Genomic DNA, 22,200 nt, shown 5'->3' on the forward strand with positions numbered 1-22,200 from the left:
GTTAGGATGATCAGGATTTATTCTGAACACCTACAACTGATCAGATATTCAAATGAAGTGCTTTGGACATTCCTCCAAGAGGAAAGGATTATCAGGAATTATTCTGAAGATCTACAACTGATAAGAAAACCAAATGTAGTTCTTCGGATATTCCTCCAAGAAGTCTGGATGATCAGGAGCTATTCCGAAGATATACAACTGGTCAGAAATTCCAATGAACTCGTTATGATATACCTACGATAGGTATATCTTACGAGTTCATTGAAATTTCTGACCAGTTGTATATCTTCGGAATAGTGTTCACTCGGCTGTCGACAAAAGCAGGCCACTCTCGATGTATGCCGCGCGATCGTCTGTTTTCTCGGCAGCAACCATTGTGTGGTCCTCCTCGTTGTTCTTCATCAGCAGTTCTTTCGGTCGATGCGTCGTCGACTTTGGAACGCAACCGTTTCGCGATGAGTGTGTGAGTGCTGACCACGTTTTGCGTCCATTGCTGCAATGGAAGCGCTCTGACCCCCGATTGCGTAACTTCCATAAAATGAAACCACTGGAAGCGACTCCAGTTCTGATGGACGAGGCTTTTTGGATAGTGGAAGATAAAGTGTTTATGGTGTTGTACCTTTTGACTATATTTTTTAGATGTATTGTATAGTGACCAAGAATCCTCGGCTCAGTAAAGTTAATTCGTTTGAGCCTTATCAAATAAATTTAATTAATAATATCTTCGGAATAGTTCCTGATCATCCAGACTTCTTGGAGGAATATACCAAGAACTTCATTTGATTTTCTTATCAGTTGTAGATCTTCAGAATAACTCTTACGCATCCTAACCTCTCGTAGGAATATAGGTCAGAATGATCAGCAATTTTTTGATGCCCTACACCAGTGGCGTCCCGTAACCTCACTTTTTACCTGTGCACCAACTTACAAAACCAGATTTAATGCCATATTCATACTTGAATCGGTTGAAAAATACACTTAATCTTCTAGTTTACTCGATATCTACCCATTGCGAGTAATATTTTGATAATTGTTTGTGTTTTGAAAGTTCGTGCACAGGTAGATTGAGGTTGAGGAAACGCCACTGCCTACAACTAATCAGAAATTCAAATGAAGCTCTTCTGATATTTCTCCAAGAGGTCTGGATGATCAGGAATTATTCTAAAGACCTACAACTTATCAGAAATTCAAATAAAGTACTTAAGATATTCCAACAAGAGTTCAGCATGATCATAAATTATATTAAAGACCATCTGACGAACTAATCAAAAATTCAAATCTAGTCCTTCAGATCAGATGACCTTTCTCACAATCTCATCCGAAGAGCTGATCGAACTCTTGCGCAACCAGGGCTGGTAGTGCTGATGCGATATAATAGTAGTGACTTTAGTGACATAAATTACGGAAATAGTGACTTGTAAATACTAAATGGTAACTCAGAAATTCAAATGCGGTTTGATATTGAAATAAACTTCTTATGTACTTTAAATCAAATTTTAATAATTCGCTTAGAACTTTTCACAGAATTTCTTCCGAATGATCTCAAGAAATTTTTTAGAATAATTCCCCTTCTCTTAAACTTAGAGGCAAATAAGCTTTTACAAAAATAATATTGTATTCTTGAAATTCTTTGCAGAACAATCAACAACATTCTCGGAAGTAGATTATTGTCGAAGTTGGAAATGCTTAACATCAAATATCAGAATTAAAGTGTTTAAATTAAAGTGCAAGAAAAGCGTTGATAGTTCCGTTATAGTACGGCAGTGTGAAATTTGTATATATTTAGAAAGTATAAAGTGAAAAAAGGATAATTTTGAGGAAGGTACTAATTGGGTAGAGCAGCTCCTTTAACAAGCTCATCCGTTAATTAGGGATGGTGAGGGGTATTTCCCCCTGCCACTACTGGCAAAAGGGATGATCGCCGATTTGTTCATGTACCTCCGATGTGCGGAAACAGTTCTATCGATTGTTTCACACTCAAGTCGCCATCTGACGTAAACAACTACCCGATTCGTACCTTCCTCAAAATTGTCCTTTGCTCTCTCTCTGTCTTTGCAACCCTATAATTTAATCTCCTCTTCTATCGTATAACATCTCCATTTTAAGTAGGATATTCAACGTTAAGCAACTCCGTCTACTCACGTATGAAGTAATAACACATGATTAGTTAAAGTAGCTTATTTTCGTTTTTTATTGATTCTTCTAGGGATTACCTGAAGGCTCCTTCCATAAAAACATTTTAAATTTATTTGAATTATCTTTAGAATTTTCATGCAAATTCATAAATTTCTGCTTCGATTAATCTTGGACTTCTCCCCTGCATTCAATCGGAAATTCCATTCGTATTCTCCTTAGAATTCCCATAGTATTTCCTCAGAATTCTCAAAACAAAAATCCATAACAGAATAACTTTGAAAATCTTCTCCGAATTCCTTTGAGATTGAACCCTCAAAATTCGATTCCATTGGAATTCTTCTCCGAATTTATTTCGAACTCTTAAGAATTCTCTTGGAAGTATCTTCAGAAATCACCCCAGAATTATTTAAGAATTATCCGCAGATACCATTTTTGGAGTTCACGGGATTTTCATGGAATTCTAATCAGAGCTCCCGTAAGCAAAATTTCAGAACGAATTTTGAATTCTTATAAGAATTGGACCTAGAATCCTCATCCAATCATTCTTCTCAGAACTCTCGTTAAAATTCACTCTCAATTATATTGGAATTATTTCCAAAATTGTTTCGGAGCTTAATTTTGCGTCTCTAATAATTTAAATAATAATCAAAAGCGACGCTCGTAGTATGTACATTGGTATTCTTCTCTGATATATCTTGGTGTCATCCAAAATTCTCTTAAATTTACTTTGGATTTTTTAAAGTTCTTAATCATCCTTGAAAGACTTTTGAAAATCTTTTACAGACCAATACCTTTGAAAAGTTTCCAAGGTTTACAATTTATTTTCTGATCAAGGAGGTACATTTTCCCCACTTTTAATTGAAATTGAAGGCATTTCCCAATAGTTTTCCTGGTGTTCAAAAGTTTTGCGGTTTACTGGTCACCCTGGTAAAAAAATTTGATCAATTTTTCAACTTTGGTAAAACAACTGCAGGCTTTCTTAGTGCCAAGTTTCCAATTTAAACATTTCGTTGATGTTTTTAAATTTCACTCTATTTTAGTAGTGAAAAAGTGACTTTAGTGACTATTTTTAGGGAAGTCACTAATGGTGTAAAAAGAGTAACATCTAATGGAATCTCTGATTTTAGGAGAAAAATCTCATGCTAAGTGCCTGTTTTATTATAAAATACAGTACCCGTTCGACTTTAGTAACAAGCCCGACAATTTAGTGTTGCCAAAATCGAACGGATTTATTATGGAATTCAATTTACGATTTCGTTCATTATCGTCCACCATGAGTCATCTTTAAGACATAAACGCTATTGATAATTAATCTGTTATTAAAAATTGTAATCACAAGTAGCAAAAATACATTGTCAAAATCGAACCACGTGCCAAAAACGAACGGTTTCGTGGATTTCTTGCCCAAATCGAATCTTTCGTTAATCGAGCGGGTACTGTACATGAAAGGTAGCGAGTGTATACAATTTTTCGAAGCACAGCGCTATCAACAAAAGATTGACTGCTCTAGTAAATTTTACCTACAATATCAGTTAAACGAGAGGAGCTCTAATTTAGGAAAATCGATTACCAATATTTTACTAGATGATTCTTAGTGTGTTGGGATTTGTTAATTAATTAATTTGGTAAGGCCCAATCGAATTAACTTTACAGAGCCGAGGATTCTTGTTCACTATACAATACATCTTAAAACTATAGACAAAAGGAACAACACAATAAACACTTTATCTTCCGCTATCCAACAAGCCTCCTCCATCAGAACGGGAGCTGCTTCCAGTGGATTTATTGTATGGCAGTATCGCCAACAGGAGGCAGAGCGCTTCCATTGCAGCAATGGATGCAAAACGTGGTCAGCACTCACACACTCATCACTAAACGGTTACTTTCCAAAGTCGACGACGCATCGACCGAAAGAACTGCTGATGAAGAACAATGAGACGAACCACATAATAGTTGCTGCCGAGTAAACAGACGATCGCGTGACACACATCGAGAGTGGCCTGCTTCTGTCGACAGACGAGTGATCACTCTTGTGTTGTGGGTATCCACAAATTATGTAAAGGATTAGGGAGAGATGAGTCACACCATTTCTTACAATTTCTTACAATGGTGCTAGGGACGGCTGACATTTTCTTTCATAATATTCAAAAGTTTAAAAAAAAATGATCTTTACCGATTTTGTGCCAAATAACCTGAACGTCGATTGAATGAGCAGAGGATAAACTGATTTATTTAGGAATGTAAAATGTTCCCAACTCAATATTTAACGATTGTATGACAATTTAGCACTCTTACTTACTATAAACCAACAACAGGGGTAACTGGATCTAATAATCACTCAAACCCCATTACACAATTTGTGCATGACCCCTTGCCAATATTTCCGTATCTCACCGCCGCAACAAAAGTTACAAACAGCTGCACCACCACACCGAAAGAGAAGCCATTCCCCGAGAAACCAACGGATTCCGAATGCATTGTCAGCATTCTCGACTTCAGCTCCGCTGAGCTGTTTGAGCTCCCTTGCATTACGGTGGCGTCGCGACGGTGGGATAGCTTCCACAAGGACGAGGTCAAGTGAATCAAAGCGAGAAAATATATTCTCACACCCAACCAGCACCAGCCAGCCAACATCGTCACGTCGCGCTCAATTTTCAGCTTCTGTTAGTGTTGTAGACGTTTGCATTATCGGAGAAGGGCTCGGGGGTAAAAATTCATGGAAAATTAATGGCAACAAACTTGCGGAAGCTTTTAGCGGCTACCGAATAACAAAAAAAAAGCTACAGCTTCCACAAGCAATTATTCGCAATTTTGCATCCAAGGACACCACTGTGAAAAGTTTAAGCTTTGTACGACATCCGTTAGAAAGCAGTGTTTTCGGTAAATAAGGAGGATTCAGTTTCTTTCATAGCCCTTTAATCTAATAAAAAAAGCACACTTAAGACCATTTCAGTTACCGTCAGAGACAAGGCACACAAGAAAGCTCTTCCTTAGTTACGCTATCAGGCTTATTATCTGTCACGAGTGCAAATATTTGGTCATTACTACGATACCCAACTACATGCAGCGTTGAAAAAACACCGAGATTTTCTTTCATCTCCTGGTCGTTGTTTCCGTCGACGTCGTCAAGGACCGTAACCGTTCTTCCTCGGTACTGTTTGTTTAAATAAGCATCCTAGCGAAGGAACTGCTGCAGCCTGCGGCAAAGCGCGCGTAGCCTATTCGCCCAAGAGTCTTGACTTGTTATTTGCGAGGAATTACGTTGCTTTCTTCTGTCCGTCATTCATTCATTTTTTTTTCTTTTCTTCACCGTTGTCACCCGGTCATTTATCGGAATCTTCGCGCGTGCTTCACCATCATTGCAGGTGCTTGCGAACCGTGCTTCGCAAGAAGGACAAACGCCCCCGGAACAACGAAGCGTCGCCGGGGAAAAAAAATGATGGAAAACTTAATTAAATATTTATCCACGCACATCTTCATCGCAGCCGGCGGCGTCTTCTCTAGCCACGACCGGCATCAGCATCGTCTAGGAAGCCATGTGCCTACAAACATTAAAGGTCGCTCACAATCTCGAGTAGGCGATGAGTTTTGCACCCTCGAGGATGCCTGTCTCCATGGTGGCTTTGCATGGTGTTGTGGCGTGGATTTTCCGTTCTGCCGGTCCCTTCTCGGGAGCCACCCGGGATTGCGTCGTCGTCGTCGTCGTCTTTGTAGTAGCATCCATCGGGAAAATTACTTCTTTAAATGATGAGATAAGTTGGTTGTACTTTTTCATGCAGATACACGCTCTGCTCATCGTTTCAGTTCAGAGTTTGTAGTGTAATCATAATTGTGATTCATTTCCCGAGTCAACATCCCGGAATTGCGAGCTGAATTTTTGATGAGCTAAGTCGTTAAATGTAAATCACAGCTGGATCATGGAAAAGTTAACAGATTGTTTAAAGCGACCAAAGTAGTTATATGTACACGATAAACAAATTTCTCTTACATACAATGTAAGGTTGGATTGATTACATCCTCTGCATGAGTTTCACGAGATGATTTTCTAGACGCAATGCATTTGGGAAAACAAACTTTGCTCGAAAATGAAGCTAACATAAAAATTATTTTAAAATCCTTTAGGCGACCACATTACCACATTAGGCATACTGCTCATGCAAATTTGTAATAGAATCTTACATTTCCCCGTTGGGTGTAAAGATGGTAAGTGTATAGGGTTTTTGATCTAATTTCCGTCCTACTAAGCACAACCCACGCGTTACCTCTCTTTTCTGAACGAGTTTAAACAAAAAATGGAATATTTCTGTCAAAAATGACTTTTAAATTTATTCACCTTTCCATACGTACTGTTGGATTTGATAAAGAGTCACATTTGTTGAGATATTGTCTAAAATCTAACACTGTTTCTTGATCTACGAGTTTCAATTCCGTCCTAACGCATTGAAACGCCATTAGATTTTCTTCGTCCTACGGATAAACGTAGAAAAAGGGGATTCGCTAGGAGCGCTTCTTTTGTTTTGAGAACAATGAGCGTAAATATTCATACAATGCGCTCTAACAGGATTTATGTTGTAGCTAATGAACTAACGCATCGGAACAAACCTATTAATGATATGTGCACGGTGAATTCATTGATATTTTGATCTTTTCTTATCGATAGAACGGAAATGGGCGATTACGACGAAGTAGCGCTCTACCCTAGTAGAAAATTCACCTAAGCATAGCCCCATTAACACGCTTGTCACAAATCGGATGAGGCAACTTCTATACAACTTATGTGAGTCATAAACAAGTTGCTGCAACTTATTGTGACGTAATTGTGCTACTCGGGAGGTTGCCAAGGCAGTTTGTTTTGAATCCGCTCCACTCTTATACTAAACCCTCTCTAGTGTATAGTGTTCCGGTCAGGATACCGGTTGAAAATAATACACTGGCAACACAATGTGCTATTTATGACTTCAATCTTTGAATGGCTGGACAATGCATACCATTGATACTTTGCGTATCTGCAGGTATAAAATAGACCCCACTAGCGGTCCTTAGTATCTTGTCCAGTAACTCCTATCCCTACCTCCCCGCGGTGCCGGCTGGGGTACGAGTAACCATAGGGAAGATCGGGTAACCATCTCCGGTGGGACCTTGGTCGTATGCTGACAGGGAAGGGGGTGACTCCTCTCTCCGGAGAGTACAGTCTTCGAGCGTCTGTTCACTATGGAGGTGCGGCTCAAAACGGCGTCTGTTCTACATGTTAGGAGCGGCTGATCAACGTCCTGGTGCCAGCGTGGGACTCTAAACAGTGCTGTGCACGATGGTCCCCCGGCGAGACAATGGGGGTTGGTGCAGGCCCTACAAGCCAGCCGTGAAAAAACAAAAGTCCATGAAGCAAGCAATGTAAATACGGACCGGAACAATCGGCATAGACTCAAGCAAACGGACTAACGATTGGAAACTCGGACTGCAAGTCTTTCAATTTCTTGGGAAGTACCCGCATTCTTTCCGATTTATTGAGGGTCCGCAAGTTCGACATCGTAACGCTGCAGGAGGTTTGCTGGAAGGGATCGTCGCTACATACGTATAGGAATGGATAACCTCTACCAAAGCTGCGGCAATACCCATGAGTTGGGTACAGCTTTCATCGGGATGGGCGAAATGCAGAAGCGCGTGATTGGGTGGTGACCAATCGATAGCAGAATGTGCAAGTTGAGGATCAAAGGCTGTTTCTTCAATGTCAGCATAATCAACGTGCACAGCCCTCACTTAGCAAGTGACTATGGCGATAAAGACGCTTATTACGCGCAGCTTGAACGGGAATACGACAGCGGCCCAAGCCATGACGTCAAAATCGTCATCGGTGATCTTAACGCTCATTAATCATCGATTTCGCCGCCTCTAAGAACATGACCATACGTAACACCTACTTCCAGCATAGCCTCCCAACAGAATCGCAAATCGACTACATTTTGATCGACGGAAGGCACTTCTCGGATATTATCCACGTCAGGACCTATCGCAGCGCAAATATCGATTCGGACCACTACCTTCTAATGGTCAAGGTGCGCCAAAAACTTTCCGTTGCCAACAACATTCGGTACCAACCGACGCCCGCCACAGTACAATCTGGAGCGACTGAAGCTGCCCGAAATCGCAACTGAGTGCAACGTGCAATGCCTCGACGCAGCGTTGCCGGATGAGGGAGAGCTCACCGAAGCCCCTCTTGAGGACTGATGGAGCAACGTGAAAGCAGCGATTAACAGCGCTGCTGAAGGCGCCGTTGGGTTCGTGGAGCGGAATCGACGGAACGATTGGTTCGACGAAGAGTGCCAAACGGTTTTGGACGAGAAGAACGCAGCGCGGGCGGTGATGCTGCAGCAAGGAACCCGTCATAACGTGGAGTGATATAAACAGAAGCGAAGACAGCAAACCCATCTTTTCCGGGATAAGAAGCGCCGCCTGGAAGAGCTGGAGTGCGAAGAAATGGAGCAGTTGTATCGTTCTCGAAAAACACGCAAGCTCTTCAAGAAACTCAACGCATCCCGCCAAGGCTTTGTGCCGCTAGCCGAAATGTGTCGGGATATCTTAACGGACGAAAGTGAGGTGACTGAAGCAGCACTACGATGAACTTCTGAACGGCGCAGAGGCGGAGGACCAAGGCGGCAGGATGAATGGCTTCGTCGGTACAGCGGATGAGGGGAACTATGCCAGCTTCCACGATTGGTTAAGGATGCTATCCGACAGCTTAAGAACAACAAAGCAGCTGGGAAAGATGGTATCAGAGCGGAACTTATCAAAATGGGCCCGGAAAAGTTGGCCACTTGTCTGCACCGACTGATAGTCAGGATCTGGGATACAGAACAGCTACCGGAGGAGTGGAAAGAACGTGAGCACTATCGAGCGATCACTATTCTTAACGCGGCCTACAAAGTGCTTTCCCAGATCATCTTTCGCCGTTTATCGCCGCTAGCAAGCAGATTTGTGGGAAGTTATCAAGCCGGTTTTGTGGACGGGCGATCGACAACGGACCAAATCTTTACGTTGCGGCAGATCCTCCAAAAGTGTCGTGAATATGAAGTCCCTACGAACCACTATTCATCGATTTCAAAGCCGCTTATGATACTATTGACCGTGAAGAGCTATGGAAGATGTTGAAAGAGAACAATTTTCCCGGGAAGCTGACCAGACTGATCAAGGCTACGATGGATGGTGTACAGTGCTGCGTGAAGATATCGGGTGTGTTATCGGACTCGTTTGAAACTCGCAAAGGACTTCGACAAGGCGATGGTCTTTCCTGCCTCTTGTTCAACATTCCTGGGCACAATAAGTCCAGCCAGTTCATCTGCTTCGCTGACGACGTGGACATTGTCGGAAGAACGGTTCAGGCCGTGGCGGAGCAGTACACCAGGCTGAAACGTGAAGCAGAGAAGGTTGGATTAAAGGTGAATACGTCGAAGACAAAGTATCTGTTAGCTGGAGGAACCGAGCGGGATAGGGCTCGCATAGGCAGAAGCGTGACAATCGAGGTGGTGGATGAATTTGTGTACCTCGGATCATTGGTGATGTCGGATAACAACTGCAGCAGAAAAATTCGACGGCGTATTATTGCCGGAAGTCGTACTTACTACGGACTGTGGACTACACAAGACCCTGAGGTCGGGTAAACTTCACCTCCGTACTAGATGTACAAGACGCTGATAAGACCGGTAGTTCTCTACGAGCACGAGGCGTGGACGATGCTCGAGGAGAACCTGCAAGCACTTTGTGTTTTCGAACGACGAGTGTTTAGAACCATCTTTGGCGGGGTATGTGAGAACGGTGTATGGAGGCAAAGGATGAACCACGAGCTGGCGCAACTCTATGGCGAACAGAAAGTTGCGAAAGCTGGACGGGTACGATGGGCGGGACACGTTTTAAGAATGCCGGACAACAATCCCGCAAAAATGGTGTTTGACTCGAATCCGGCCGGTACAAGACGAAGAGAAGCACAGCGAGCAAGGTGGTTAGACCAAGTGGAGCAGGAACTTGGAAGTGTGGGACGGTCAAGAAATTGGAGACAAGCAGCCACGGACCGCGTGAATTGGCGTAACATTGTGATGCCGGGGAAATCCTGAGGGATGTCGGACCAGGATAAGTAAGTAAGTAGTCTTTGAATGGCTTTATAATACAGTTTGTACACGGCCGTTGAGACATACTCAGCTGAAGAGTCACTTTTACTCAGTCGTATGAGAAATTTCTAAAAACGTGCGTCACTTAAAGCTGAGTGGCCTACGTTTTTAGAAATTTCGCCTACAACTGAGTAAAAGTGAGTCTCTTTCTTTGAGTTAGTCTCATCGGCCGTGTAAGCAATTGTAATAGTAGCCAGTATTGTAGATATGTTTCACACATCAACAAGCATTATTAAGTACATTTTGAATTAGCGGAGCTCATTAAATCAAACGCCATCGGGGGGTTATTCAAATTGCCGTATCTTAACGAAATTGCGCAATCTTAATTACACATTATATAACGCTATCTACAGATCCTGCTTAGGGGTCATACACAAGTTATGTCAAGCTTTAAACGGGAGAGGGGGTTCCGAAGATTGTGACAAATAGACTACTCAAAATTACTTTGTACTCAGTACTCAGTACCAGTGATGCAAAATATCATGACACTCACGTGACACTCGTCTACGCATCAACCGACTGAACGAACGTTTCGTCACGCAGTGATAGGTAGAGCTATGGCAAATGGCAAACAACAATCACTAGTAACGGTCGCTGCTCACAAGCATAACGTTACATTCGCTGCTGATGATGAAAAGCACAACGAAAACAGTGAAGACTTCTGCAGTACGATCATGAGAAAATGCGAAACGACAGAAGAAAATGAAATCAATGCCTTCGCATTCCAAATTCGTCTCGGCAGGCGCGACTTTGTGAGTTACAAACAAAGCAGGCAACATTAAACGAAAGCTGTTGGGCTCACTCACCAACACACTCACTTATGCAAGCAAAGCAGCAACTGCTTCAAAACGAGCACAGATGAGTGTCGTGATTGTCGGGAATGACCAGATCGGTGATGGATCACAACCGAAGACGACATTCACCAGTTGCTTTTTACTTCTTTCGACAACTTGATGGATGGTCATGGAGAGAGCTTCGACGAGCACATTGATAGGAATGTACAAAGCGTTACTACCATCAGCTGTTTGACGATCGTGATTGTGATAGGTCGCAACTCTGCTCAGTACTCAGTACTCAGTATTCCAAAATATTCTCTTGGAGTGGTCCCATGAATTCCTTGAATTTCTTTTCAAAACTCCTATGTAGCTCACCTAAGCAGAAAGACCAAGATCGCGAGGCGATGGAAAATCTGTACCGCGTAAACGACACACGGAAGTTCTACGAGAAGCTAAATAGTTCGCGGAAAGGCTACGTGCCGCAAGCCGATATGTGCAAGGACTTGGACGGTAACCTTCTCACGAACAAGTGTGAGGTGATTGAGACGTGAAAGCAGTACAATGACGAGCACCTCAAGGGTGAAGCAGCAGAAAACGAAGGTGGCACGGCAACAGACCTTGGAGCACGCGCAGATGACGACAGGCTACCGGCCCCTGATTTTCTAGAAGTTGAGGAGGAGATCGGTCGGCTGAAGAACAACAAAGCAACTGGTGTAGATCAACTACCAAGTGAGCTATTGAAATACGGTGGTGAGGCACTGGCTAGAGCGCTGCACTGGTTGATTGCCCAGATTTGGGAGGAGGAGATATTACCGGAGGAGTGGATGGAAGGTGTCGTATGCCCAATCTACCAAAAGGGCGACAAGTTGGATTGCTGCAACTACCACGCGATCACTCTGCTGAGCGCCGCCTACAAGGTACTCTCTCAAATTCAATGCCTCCGCCTGTCACCATATGCAAGAGAGTTTGTGGGGCAATACCAGGCGGGATTCGTGGGTGCCCGCGCTACCACGGACCAAATTTTCGCGATTCGGCAGGTTCTGCAGAAATGCCGCGAATACAACGTGCCCACATATCATTTGTTCATCGATTTCAAATCCGCATACGAGACAATCGATCGAGATCAGCTATGGCAGATTATGCACGACTACGGATTTCCGGATAAACTGACGCGATTGGTCAAGGCGACGATGGATTAAGTGATGTGTGTTGTTCGAGTATCGGGGACACTCTCGAGTCCCTTTGAATCTCGAAGAAGGTTACGGCAAGGTGATGGATTTTCGTGTCTTCTATTCAACATCGTGTTAGAAGGTGTGATCAGAAGAGCTGGGGTAGACACGAGTGGTACGATCATCAGGAAGTCCATCCTGCTTCTTGGTTTAGCCGATGACATCGACATCATGGCACGGAACTTTGAGACGATGACGGAAACGTACATCAGAATGAAGGTTGAAGCTAGGCGGATTTTACTTGCCATCAACGCATCGAAGACGAAATATATGAGAGGAAGAGGTTCTAGGGAAGACAATGTTAGCCTCCCATCCCGAGAGATGAAATCGAGGTGGTCGATGAGTTTGTGTATTTGGGCTCACTGGTGACCTCCGAAAATGATACCAGCAGAGAAATTCAAAGACGCATTATGGCAGAGAATCGTGCCTACTTTGGACTCCGGAGGACGCTCCGGTCGAATAAAATTCGCCGTCGCACGAGTAGACTATGGATGACGGAACGTGAAGGAGGCGAATGAACCACGATTTGCTGGGAGAACCATCCATCGTCCACATTGCAAAAATTGGGCGATTACGGTGGGCTGGGTAAGAATGCCGCACGGCGACCCAGTGAAAATGGTTCTCGAAAGCGCCCCAATAGGAACAAGAAGAAAAGGCGCGCAGCGGGCAAGGTGGACCAAGTAAAAGGCGACCTGCGGACCCTTCGCAGAATACGAGGCTGGTGAAGTGTGGCCATGGATCGAGTAGAGTGGAGACGACTTCTTCGGACATCAGAGGACAACAAGGCCTTAGCCTGATTGGTAAGGTAAGTATGTAGCTCATCTATGAATTATCTTAAAAATCATACCGGTATAACTTTGAAACACACCTCGGAATTCCCTTTAATTCCCTTTCCAAAGTATTATTTTGAAACTACCCTCAAAATGTCGATGCAAATCTCATCGGAATTCAATCCCCTTGGTATTTTCATCGGAATTCCCTTGCAACTCTCCCCAGAATTCCTTGTGAACACTCTTACTTACGTTAGAAGTAACCTGGAAATGTTTTCCAAGTTCTTAAGATCCCTTGAAAATAGCTGAAGATTTTGAACTGGTATCGTGACAATGTCTCAGTATTTGTAATCCTTTGCAATCGAATTCTCTCACAACCCAAAGCAACCAAAACTGTCATTTCGGAATTAATAAATCCAACATCAACCCGCCGTGCGCCCGACACCAACCACCAAGTTGGAAGCCTGTGGTTAATCTTATTTAATATCGCCTCTTTTAGATTTTCGTTTACATAATTGAAGACGTAAATTTGTATTGCAAATCAACTTCTGACTCCAACCTACTCCAATTTGAGCTGGTAGTCTTTTGTAAATCAACTTGCTTGCTCACTTGTTTTGGTCCCCCACTCACAACCACTTCGGTTGATCGAAAAACAAACACAGATCCGTCCTCCTTCACCAAATTAAGCAAATTACTTTATACCCTCCAATCCCGTCGGATGTGGGTGTGGTTATAATCCCTATCGGAGGGAATCGCAAATTCCCATCATCTCCACAAACAACAACATCAGCTAAATATAACGTCGACGACCACCATGATGATGACTATGACGAAGGTACGGCCAACGGCGGAAGTGGCAGGATCCACGGAGCTTCGTTTTGCAAACAAATAAATAAATGACAAAAACACTTAAATCATAGTTTTGCAACTCGCTGAGGCGTGGATTTGTTCTCATCCACCCCGAAAAGCTCGGTGGGAATTCTTCTCGGTTGCTTTTTCTATGCTGCTGATGCTGGAATTATTGAGACGTAGAGCAAATCCCCACCACTAGGTACTGGAAGGAGTGCAGAGAGAAGAAGCGAAGAGAAATCGTTGTTGAGCCCCTGTATGTATGCAATATACACCGAAGCAGAAGTTGGTGCCGGCGGAGTCTCTGTCTCTGCAGGAAATCTACTGTGTAGATCCTGATGTTTCTGCTCTAGTTGCTACCACCGTCGTCGTCGTCTTTAGGGAATAGTAGTGACAAATATTTATTATTCAATGCATTTTCTATCCGCAAACGATGTGCGGGCGGACGGTGTGGTGGAACTTGCGAGACTATTGTTTCTTGAGATTCTTCGGGGCGTTCATGAGTTGCCGTTAGTTGCGGGGTATTTCGGCGAGAGCATTGGTATCAGCAATGAAAGGAAGTTTTCCCTTGCCTTTGTTGAGCTTTTTGCGGTGTTGTTTTTGGGATTATTGAAACAGAGTTGGTGATTCGTGAGGATGCAGATGCTGCTGGGAAAAGAAAAGATAAGTGTTCTTTTAATTTTTGGCCTGATGGAAATTATCGTAGGGATTTGAATGTATGTGTAGAAAACAAATTGGATTCCTGGGATTTCCTCTGCGAATGAAGCTTAGAGTGTCTTCAAGCAATTTATTATTCGGATTACTATCCATCGAAAACGACTTCCATGAGCAATGATTTGGAGGCAACAGTCGATCAGCACCCAACAGCAACAACTTTCCACGCAATAACCAAATTCCTCTCGCTTTCAAAACAACGATTTATGTACACTAGTAATGGTAATGTTGAATTTCCACCTGAAACGAACCGTTCGTTGGAACAATTCCAAAACATGAATCGAGATGCTCGAGCTAGCGAAGCACCATGGGAAGCAAATTGATCGACCGCTGCCGCTGACCCAGACTTGTGATGAAATTAACCACCAACCATCAACCGTGCATCCATAGAAAGGAGTGAAAGAAGAGATGCAAAACAAAAAAAAAACCTTGACGCCTCTACAACGACAACCATGAAGATTGAGGTGTTGAACAAAAGCTGTTGGTAGAAAGTTAATCAATCGTGCGATGCAAAGCTTCGATCGATCGAATTTTCGGGCCGTGGAATTTCGCTTTCCATAGGCCGCTGCATCTTTGATCGGATGGCTATCTGAATTGGGTGCATGCAACTGATGGAGGATGAAGATATCATACCGTAATTACTGAGTGCTGTTTTTCTGCTAGCTTAGAACCTTCCAAATAGGATGTAGGTTGATTCTAGAGCAACATGTGAAAAGGGGCTGGGTGTCAAATGTCAACGATGCATTTTTCGACAGTTTCGTTTAAAATGTAGCAATCGATTACAGATTTCCATGAAAAGTATGCAGAACTTGCAATGTTTCACAACATAAACAGATTCTGTAATGTGGTCGCAGAAAGGTTTTTAAAATATTTTGGAATTAGTATGTAAACTTATTTTTAGAACAAAGTTTGTTTCCACAAATACATTGCGCCTAGAAAATCATCTCGTGAAGGTTTTTTTTTTACTAAAATATGTGCTCCAGACAAACGTAAGCTGCAGTCCCTTGCAAGAGCATTTACATTTGGTATATGAAACATATGCAGATGATATAATAAATCCAACCTTACATTGGATGTAAAAGAAATTTGTTTTTTGTTTATTAATTTATTTGATAAGGCTTACTTGAATTAACTTTATAGAGCCGAGGATTCTTGTTTACTATACAATACATCTTGAACAACACAATTAACATTTTATCTTCTGCTATCCAATAAGCCTCCTCCACCAGAACGGGATCCGCTTCCAGTGATTGGCAGATTCGCCAACGGGGGTCAGAGCGCTTCCATTGCAGCAATGGACGCAAAACGTGGTCAGCACTCACACATTCATCACGAAACGGTTGCTTTCCAAAGACGACGACGCATCGACTGAAAGAACTGCTGATGAAGAACAAACTTTTCCTGGAAATTCGTGAAGCGTCTGATCTTGAAGTATTTATACAAGAAAATGGTAACTTTTACACTTGGTGCACACAAAGTTTATTCAAGCTTAATGTGAAGAAATTTAATTCCATTTCATTTACAAGAAAGAAAATTATTAGGCAAGGACATGTAACAACAGGACAAAACAGGGTTGAAAAGTGCAATCAAGTTAGAGATTTAGGTGTTATTAGATTCTAAATTAAGCTTTGCTGAACATTATAATAACATTATGTACAAGGCAAGCAACATGCTAGAGTTTATTAAAAGGTTTAGCTTTCATTTCAATGATCCATACACAATCAAAACATTAACCGTTGCATATGTCAGGCCTCTCCTTGAGTTCTGTAATATAGTCTGGGCTCCATATCAAGATACTCATATAAACCGCATCGAATCAGTTCAAAAACAGTTTCTATTATTTGATCTAAGAAAGTTAGGCTGAACGAGTTTACCCTTACCATCTTATGAGTCTCGATGTGTGTTGATTAATTTTGATGCACTTGAAAAGCGAAGGCAGCTTGCAATTATACGATGTTGTAGCAAAAATGCCACAGAGATTTTAGAAAATCTAAATTTGTCTCTCGTTCCTCAAGAAACAGAAATATGTTTTATATTAACAACCAAAGAACAAACTATGCCAGGAACGCGCCTTTAAATAGAATGATGTCTTGTTATAATGAACATTATGAAATAATTGATTTGATAATGAACAAAAATGCTCTTAAAAACGTTCATCTTTTAAGATACTCTTTTACTTTTTTTTTTCGTTTGGTGGCTTTTTCATCATTTAAGTATAGAGTTATTTTGGGTTTTTAACATTCCGAGCGGTGGATTAAAAACAAATCCTTACGCCGACTACGAACCCTCCGAAAAACGTGTAGCGCCAAGTTTGCAATGACATAGCTTAGCCATTTCTTGATGAATTTCAAAAATTGAGTTACCACTAGAATTCCTACGGTCTGTAGATTATTTTGATTGTAAATAGATTGAAAATAGGGTTGCCTACTTTTTTAAAAACGATGCAACTCGTTACACGTTTCCATTCAAGGTGCATTTATGGGTTTTGCAAGTGGCTTAAAATCAATAATTTAGGTTAATGAGCACAAATATTTATAATTATCCGGAATACAGTCATGCTTCCTACGGTTGTTATACGGTTTTTACGCGGTTTTTGACACGGTTGGCGACGCTGAGTCGCAATTCACACTGTATGATTTTAACGATTAATCGATAACGATACAAGATATCGAATTGATTCAAATCACATTATCCGTTTCAAGCCATAAGTAATCAAACGGCATACTTTAAAAAAAAATCACAATTTTTGGTGTAAATACAAAAAGTTTCAATTATGGTTGGATCTATGGATCATAGCATGCTATCAGTGGCGTCGCGTAACCTCACTTTTTACCTCTGTACCAACTTTCAAAACCAGATTTAATGCCATATTCATACTCGAATCGGTTGAAAAATACACTTAATCTTCTAGTTTACTCGATATCTATCCATTGCAAGCAATATTTTGTTAAGTGTTTATGTTTTGAGAGTTGGTTCACAGGTAGATTGAGGTTAAGGAAACGCCACTGCATGCTATAATTACAAATAGCATCAAAATATTAATAATTTTTTGCAAAATTTTGGGGAAGATCCGAAAAACCCGTAAAGTGGTCAATCCATGAAACTGACATCTTTTTTGCTCATAACTCAAAAATGGTAAGCAACACCACTTTTTAATTTTCACCAGTAAAAGATATTTTTGTTAAAACAATTTCCATCACTCCGAAAATGGTTTTTCTTACTTTTCTTTGTGATTTTTCCATGCAAATAGATGCGAAATTTGAAATGTCAGTTAAAGTCATGTTCGAGCAAAAAAAAACTGCTTTTAACGAATTGAACTTAATTGGAGTTGGGAATGCATCCATTTAAGCCGTATACGTTAAAAGCGATAAATAAAAAGATAAATTACGATTATCCGACAAATGAGGTCGACTCAAAGTTGAAATTAGTTTACTCATATTCTTGAAAACGTAGTTAACTCACTGAGACTGAGTGAAACTTTCCGAGCTTTTACAGGCATTTGTTTTCTAATACGAGCAACATCTCGATGTACATATGCAATTAGCACACGGAAAAAAAGTTTTCATGTAGTTTCCATTTTTCTATTAACAAATCCAATGATATCTATCTGAATTTCGCATAACATTCATGTGATCACATGAGTTCTATATGATAAATCACTTAAATTTCATTTGAAACATAAGGTTCATGTGATTTTGTGGTGCATTTCCGAATTATTATACCATATGCAAGTTATGTGTTCTAATGAATATTTTCCATTGTATATGTGATTTATTCTTTGAGTGTATACTTCTAGAATGAGTAACTTTTCGTCGATTTTTGTCATATTCGAAAAGAAAGATGAGGCTCAGTCTACAAGTAAGCTACGTTTTCTAGAGTTTGAGTAATTTAAACTTAAATTTGAGTCGGTCTTATATGCCATGTAGTGTGAAAATCTGTTAGTTACTTAGTACTGGTCCTTTTGCACGCCAGCAGCGGGAGAACGAGCACACCTTAGTGAGAGATACAACTTTCCACCACCTAAATATGGTGGGTTGCTGAAACGATTCAGATAGGAAGGAATATCGAAATAAAGATCATCGAGAAATGGAGAGTACTGTACAACGAAGCCAAGTACGATGAATTGGCGCTAAACACTAACACTGTTGTAACGATTTTACAAATATAGTTTTAAAATAAGATATATCAAGCAACATATTCATTACACTTTGCAAAATAACTAAACACCTGGGGGAGAAAAACTTGGCTAAATATAACAGATTGATACATCAAAAACTCATCATGCGACACCTCAAATCACATTAGATCAATGATGGACATATTCAGACCCAATTATCACAATGGCCTCTTTCAGATGTACCGGGTATCCCAGAGAAGTGGACAGATTCTGACATGCGAAGAAATGCATCATGCGATACCCTAAATCACATGGAACTCAACATAATGATTAGCGCAAGTATTTATAATGATTTTCCATAAAACCTCATTGAAATTTATTTATGGAAGAGAAAAAGTGCGTAACGGCTGAAATCAAGGAAAAAGCGGTGCATCGATTCGGAATATCTGCGGATTGGTTCTGACCAGCGGTTTTGGATGAAGCATCGGAACGATTGGACCAGCAGTGCGTACACAAATATAATACATACTGAGACTCAGAAATGAAACATACATAACTTATAGCTTACCTAATCCTTTGAAAAAGTTCGTTATGGGGTTTCCTCTCAGGCTCCCTTTGATTTTTCTCGATTTTTTCCACATTTTTACGACTCTTATTCAGGTTCCCTAACGGCGAAAATGGCTGCTTCGTTCAGCACTAAAACTGTATCTGGGGGTGATCTCGAATAAAAAGATGGAAGAGGATGGAAACACACTGTCCGACACACACTTGAAAACGCGAGAATTTCTAAAACGTGTTGCAAAATGCATCGCACGTGTAATTTGATTAAAGATATAAAACAGTGTAACCAACTAAATTTTAAAATTTTCCCATGATTACAAAAGTCTGTAAATATCTGTGAAAAAACTAAAAAGTCTGTAAATGTATGTAACGAAAAAAAAAGTCTGTGAAAAAATAAAAGTCTGTAAATTCATAGACATGTCAGTAAATCTGGCATCTCTGTACCTGACCTATAACGAATATCTAATTTAGCATAGCATTTTCAATGCAAAATAAGATGAGTTCATGTTCTCCCAGATACACAGTATATTCGTTATGAGTCAGGTAATACTGTAGGATCAGTTTCGTGGACTGTGCAGTTCTGTGGGTATTCCGGATCTTCAGGAGGACGGTCCTATGGCCATGTTTGTGTCATGTCCCCAAATTCATTCTTATATCACAGTTCCAAGTGTTTAAAAAAACGCGTAGCTCTAGGATCAGTTTCATTAATTGACAATTTCTACTGATCTAAAAGATTTTCCAGAGGACGGTCCCATAGCACGATCCTTAATTCATTCTTATATCACAGTTCCTAATGTTTTCGAAAAAACTGTGAAACTCTAGGATCAGTTTCATAGAATGGCCACTTTTGTGGATGTTCCGGATCTTCCGGAGTACGATCCCATGGAAATCCGGGTCCATGTTCATGTCCCAACCACAAATTATTTCTTATATCACAGTTTCAAGTGTTTTCGAAGAACCGCGGAGCTCTAGGATCAGTTTCATGAATGTTCCACTTTTACGGGTTTTTTGGATCTTTTATAGATGGGTCCCATGTCCATCCGAATCCATGTTTATGACACAACCCCAAATTCGCATCACAGTTCCTAATGTTTTCGAAAATACTGTGGAACTCTAGGATCAGTTTTATGAAATGAAATACATTTACGAATGTTCCTAACGACGGTTTCATAGCCATCCAGGTCCATGTGTAACGACCCTAAATTCTTTCTCATTTCACAGTTCGAAGTGTTTTCGAAAAATTGCGGAACTCTACGATCAGTTTCAGATATTGACTACTATTATGGTGGATCCTGTCCAGAGAACGATCCCATGGCCATCTAGGTTCATGTTTTTGTCACCACCCCAAATTCTTTCTTATATCACAGTTCCAAGCGTTTTTTATGAAACCACGGAGCTATAGGATAAGTTTCAAAGATTGACCACTTTTTCAATTAGACTAAACCATCCCACTTCTTTTATCCACCGTGCCAGTCTTAACTTTCCTAATTATCCTAGCAAACATGCTTGCAGACTAAATGCTTAAATATCCTGTTTTTTTTTAGTTGCATCAGGCTGATTTGCAGCTTGAATTGTTTATTGGGTTCTAAGACCTTCCCTGAAGGTTTTTTGATGCTTCCTTGAAGTTTTCTAAATTCTCAAGAGGTTCTTGGAACTTCCTAAATGTTCCAACAGTTTTCCGGATGTTAATGGAACTTCCCTTGTGACTCTGCAATTGTTCAGAAATTTTAGGAAAATTCTTGTAGGTTACGGAATTTGCCATGATTGCTTGAAACTTCTTGCTATTTTTACACATTTTCTTGAAGTTAATAGAAGCACTCTGAAGTTCTACAATTTTGCTCGAAGTACTCGAAACTTTCCTGAAGAAAAAAATTCCCTGGAGTTCTTTGAACTTCACTAAATCTTTTCATAATTTTCTCAATGGTTTGTCTCGATTTCTTGTTTTCTGTAATTAATGTGACTGCCTTAAAGTTCTCTGATCTGCGCTGAAGTTTGCGTAATTTTCTGATGTTCCTGAAACTGCCATGAATTTAACGGAAATTCCTTTGAAATGATCCCGCCTTTTTCCAATCTTCATGGAACTTACCCAAACTTTCAGCAATTTTCCTAAAACTCTTGAAACTTTGCTAAACTTTTTGGAAATTTTCTGATTACTCAAAACTTCTTTGAAAGCTGCCCAGAAGTTCTCCGTTTTTTTTTACGATTGATTATTTGATAGGCTCAAATGTCCAAAATGACTCCACGGAGCCGAGAACCATTAAATATTTTAATAATATAATAATATCATTAAAGTATTAAGAGGGACATAGTATAGGAGTTCTTCCTACTCTTCCTTGGAGGCGACTTGAGTTTAGCTTCCGCTTTCATCCCTGCCCTCAACTCCCTTGCTTCTGCCCATTTGTTATTCCTTCAGCAGCGCCAGCCAGCCAGCTTGGCCTCCTCCTCGTCCTTTATCCGCTCCTTCTCGGCAGGTCTGTCATCTGGTCACTCAATGTGCGCAATGTACTGATTTTCTGAAATAAACAAAGTGAGAATCAAGCAAATACAAAATTTGCTTGTCTTTCACCCTGCGCAAGTGTAAAGCAGCGGAGAAGAGAAGACAGACACACACACACACACACACACACACACACACACACACACACACACACACACCAGAAATAACGAAAGCTCAATGTGTAGCCATCGCTACGACGGCTCCGACGCAAAGAGCACCACTCAGAGTAGGGTTGCAAATGAGAAACCCAGCAAAAAGACAAAATTCTTCTTCGTTATGCTCTTCTTCATCTACTATGCATTCATTCGTAGTAAGAGAAGTCGGCAAATAATTCAAATAAAACATTAGCGCTTGTTGGTGTTACATTCGCTCCCTGCGCCGCACGGAGTGTA

General features: G+C 41.0%; 1 pseudogene; it reads left to right on the forward strand.

The window, feature by feature from the left end:
- LOC135706852 (uncharacterized) overlaps positions 1-22,200 on the forward strand; it is a 48,904-nt pseudogene that overhangs the window by 17,332 nt on the left and 9,372 nt on the right.

Source organism: Ochlerotatus camptorhynchus, unplaced genomic scaffold, assembly GCF_037179485.1.
Source record: "Ochlerotatus camptorhynchus isolate MF236.1 unplaced genomic scaffold, CSIRO-AGI_Acam_v1.1 ptg000292l, whole genome shotgun sequence".
Classification (NCBI taxonomy): Eukaryota; Metazoa; Arthropoda; class Insecta; order Diptera; family Culicidae; genus Ochlerotatus; species Ochlerotatus camptorhynchus.